General features: G+C 33.7%; 1 pseudogene; it reads left to right on the forward strand.

Moving 5' to 3' along the window:
• The first annotated feature begins 500 nt into the window (after positions 1-500).
• Positions 501-4,173, forward strand: LOC133034744 (uncharacterized; annotated as a pseudogene).
• Positions 4,174-4,628: the final 455 nt, after the last annotated feature.

A 4,628-nucleotide genomic window follows, 5' to 3' on the forward strand; every position in this document is an offset into this window, starting at 1 on the left:
AATAAAGTTAAAATAGTTGCTTAATACATATATAAAAAAATATCATGCATGCAACAAAATATTTAATTTTTTTAGCATTGTAAACTAAATTAATTGCAATATATTTGGTAATATATATTAGGTGGGAAAAAAAAGAATTCGATTAGGACATATGTAATTTCTGTTTTCGGGAATATACGATACCCTCGAATGAAGCAATAATAATTCCATACCACAAATGAACTTTAATTCATTTTTTTTTTCAATCATGAACTTTGATTAATTTTGTGATAATATAATAGCTATATTTTTTTTTATTATTAATTAATCAAATTTGATTATATCTAGCGCCAGTAGTCATGGCGACGGATCGATCAATATGTACAACAAAATATACGTTTTAAGTTTTTTGAACGCGTGTGGTAAACTGTAATATCAAGAACTCTTTTTTCGGTAAGAATCGTAAACTATTCAGAATTTTTCAAAAATTTACAAGGATGATACTGTAAATATAACGAACACTGCTATGAAAAAAAAAATTAAAACAAAATATTTCGGCATGTAATTTCGGACATAGAGATTAACTATGAAGTTGTAATTAGCATTTCTCTATTATGAATCTTCGATCGTATGCATGCCTCCTAATAAGCCAACACCTCTACTCCCTAAGGTTAGCCCCAAAATTAAACTATAATATTAATATTATACGGTGCTTTGTGTAATAAAAAAAAATATATTATTTAGTGATGTAATAAAAAATAGTTGCTTGCAACGTGTGGACCGTTAGCCAGGTGAGATGGTGCTTTATAATGAACCCTCAGAGGGTCACATGCTTGTCAACTCTACTCCCCAGGTTGGCAGCGTGCGGTGCTTCAGACTTCAGCCACTTGAAGCTCCTAACCATCTTATAGGAATGGTACCACGTCCCTATAAGGGTGGGCGGAGAGAGCACCATCCATATGACTAGGGAGTACGGCCCACCAGATGCATCCCAACTACTTTGCCCCACTTGGTTACAGGCCCACGTGACTGGACCCGGCGATAGGACTGTATAAAGTAATCAATATAAACATATTAAAAAAGCTATAACAAGTCGATGTGGGATTTTTTCTTCCTTAAACCAAACCAAATCAAAAGTTGTTCTTCTCAGTTAGTGTAAAAATGATGCTATCCGACTCTCCACTCCTCATCTCACTGCACAACAGAGTCAGAGAGACCAAAAACCTCTTTTTCCCTCTCGACCAAGGAACCCAATCACCGGCGGCGGCGCAGTTGCTTCGTCCTCTAAGACCGTGTATGTCGTTTTAGTATTTTTTTTTTCCTTTCTTTCTTTCTTTCTTTCTATGTCTATCTCTTCGTGCCTTATGTATGAATTTTTGTTATTGCTCGGTATTAGTTCTCATAGGGCTTGATTTTCTTCCTTCACGCTGGGTTTATCATACAATACAAGTTTAGAATTAATTTTTTTTGGCTTCGTGTTTCTTTTAACTCGTTGCATTCCATTTTTTAGGATTTAAATCTGTATAACATTTTCTGTATCGTAAAATAGCATAAAATGCCTGAAGGTTTCCACTTAGAACGCCCTCTGTTCGCCGGTGCCTTAACTAGCACCTTCCCTCAAAGGTTCCAGGTATTTTTTTTTTCTTTTTATTTATTTATTTTATTTTAATTTTATCTCACAAAAAAAGTAATATTCGAGAAGTTCCAGATCATCAGGTGAGGACTGAGGAGCTATGCTTCTTTCTAGTTTTCACTTCGTTTCTTTGAATACCCAATTTTTCATTTTAAGCTTCTGGGCATTAAAGATTTGTTTTTTTCTTTCACTTATGTTGTTTATTTATGCATTATTGATTGTTTTTCTTAATTATTTTGTGGGTTTAAAGGAGGTGTTTGTGGATCCTTCCCGGGATGAAAGTTTGATCTTTGAGATATTAGAATTGAAGGAAGAAGTTGGTGATGATGGAAGTGCTTCATGGTTTCTTCAAGACCTTGCCTCTGAACAAGAATCTGAAGGCTGCGTGGTAATTAAATTTTTCCCTATTATTGTTCACACTCATTAATTGTGTATTCATCTATCAATTGCTAACTTGATCATATTTTCCTTGTCTTAGATTGTTTATGGTTTTATTTTGAAAGGGTTATCCAATTTGTTTCGTATAAATGCGTACATGTTAATTTAGTCCTCTTCAGTTCTTATTCTCTAGTTTCTATCTATGTAAGATGGTAATTAAATGCCGATATATTATGATACTAGCTTTCGCAATATTTGGATATGAGAAAAGTTTCCCCAATAGTAGCTGAGATATGATTCAAACTATTGTGCCAAAGACTAATTTGCCTCAAATTAAAATTCAGGTGATTGAACAGTCAGCAGTGACTTAGGCCCCTGGACTGTGCTATAGGAGCACACCTGCTGTCATTATAACTGCAGTAGGCCAAATGGTATGTGTCCATAGTAATCTTTTAGGTTGTGTTTGCTGTTGGTTATGGGTTTTTACTTTCTTTAGTTTGCCTTCACATTTAAGTAATGGATGATTGGCCTTTGGTCTATTGTGTGGAATCATAAATGTCACCAACCTTGTATCTGTCGTAAACTTGTGATTATTGATGCTAGGTATCTGTTCTTCTACTTCCTTCAATGTGCCTCTTCTGTAGGGACAAAGATGAAAAAACAAAAGGGAAATTGTGTTCAAATATGTATATATTTCAACATTTTCTTTCAAGTAACCTTACATAATATATCCTTTTCCTTTCCTGATGACTGATATGGAATGGAAGAGAAATAGTGAAACAGTGTGCTGCTTCATCACCTGATTAATCATTATCGGTATTGAATATTTTCTTTCCAAATAATTTGTATTGAACTGCCATTAGAAACATTTACGAAGAACTATGATGATTGCAAGAAGTGCTTTTGAAGCATGGCTTGTAGTTTCTCCATTGCATGGAAAATATTCTTTGTTTATCAAACTTCCTTTGAAGAATCTCAAATTTAAACTGTATTAACCTTTTGGGCTCATATCAATTCATTATTTTGGTTACTTGAACATAGGCTATCTCTAAGGGACGGCAAGGTAGGGAAGCACAAAATGTTGTGAGGGTAAGTTATTTCTCTTCTTTTTTAAATCTAGTTTAGGATTTTCTTTCCACCAGCTAATAACGGTTTAGTGTTTCTGTGCTCTATTAATATTTTATTGTTATCTTGTGGGTATATGTTGCAAATGTTCGTCTTAAAGAAGTTAACACGGATATCCTAATTTCTGCATATGAGCCGATTCATATAAAGTAAGTACTAGGAGTTTGTGTTCTGCTGCAACAAGTTCTCGGTTTTTTGCTTTTCTTTCTGAGAGTACAAATCATTGATTAAATGCTATCACCTATACTTGAATAAATAACACCTAAAAGAAGAGCATCTACACATGAATATACTTACAACATTCAGTCAATTTATGCATATTAGTTGCAAGTGTAAAATTAATGCATCTTTTTCTTCCAAATGTTAAGATGTTGAATTTCAAGGATACAAATTTATTTCCTCTCAACATAAATTTTCCTGCCAGCAGTGCTTTAGTAATGTAAAGAGGCAGAGCATAATCTTCCTCCTCTGCACCCTCCTTGTGTTAGATTCTCCGATTGTGGTTCAGTTCCCAAATGTTTGAACAGAAATAGATGGTAACAACACTGTTTTGTGTTGTGTTAATATTTCCGACACCCTCACACTTTCCTTATTGTTTTCAGTCCATTGAGTGAAAGTGCTACCGCCGTCGGGGCTGGTGCTGCCACTCCTGCTGAGCTTTCTGGATGTGTGCCAATGCTTGAGGTCTTCAAACTTGCTGTCTCAACGTTTAAAGTCAACAACTGGGGCCTTTTTGGAAGTGTATAGATGAGTCATAGGGCCATGTATAGATTATACATGAATAGGGTGGTTGTTTTGGATTTAATGATTATTTTTTGTTCAGAAAGATTGTTGCCAGTCACCAAACTTAGTTTCTGTTGTCATCTTCCATTTTCTTTGAATGTTGAACTGAATGGCTTCTTGGTTTGGTGACTTTGGTCTCAGTCGTTTTTGTAGAGTCTGGATTGTTAAAATTACTTTCGGGTCGTCTTCCTCTCATGCCCTCTCTGCACTGGAGATGTTACTGTTTGTGTGCAGTTTTACACAATAAAAATAAACCCCTAGGGCTTTGTAAATGATATCACTTCTTGTTTTTTTTTAACAAAATTTTGTGTTTGATAAATTGACCAGAATTTCATTGAATTATAAAACTTTAAAACTTAAACTTTTTGAAAGGACAGTTAGTGACCACATTTTGGGTAATTTTTTTTTCTTCTTTTTGTCATGTATTTTTTAACCTTTTATTTTAATTGATTCAACATGTACTTTTTAACTTGATGAAAGCGCTTTAAGGCCACTCTGGTTAAAGAAATATAACTAATTCGATGTTATATATAGTTTTTAGAAAAATAAAATTTATCCTAAATCGCTTAAATACAATAGTATAAGTGCCCTTTCGAGAAAAAAAAAAAAAAAAAAACAAACAATAGTACATAATGCACAATGTTATTTAATAATCCCTTTACTTTAGTTAAATAACATCTCCAATTAAAGGTTGGAAATTGTTGGGAATAATTGTATATAAAAGTATGTT

This window comes from Cannabis sativa, chromosome 2, assembly GCF_029168945.1.
Source record: "Cannabis sativa cultivar Pink pepper isolate KNU-18-1 chromosome 2, ASM2916894v1, whole genome shotgun sequence".
In the NCBI taxonomy this organism is placed as follows: Eukaryota; Viridiplantae; Streptophyta; class Magnoliopsida; order Rosales; family Cannabaceae; genus Cannabis; species Cannabis sativa.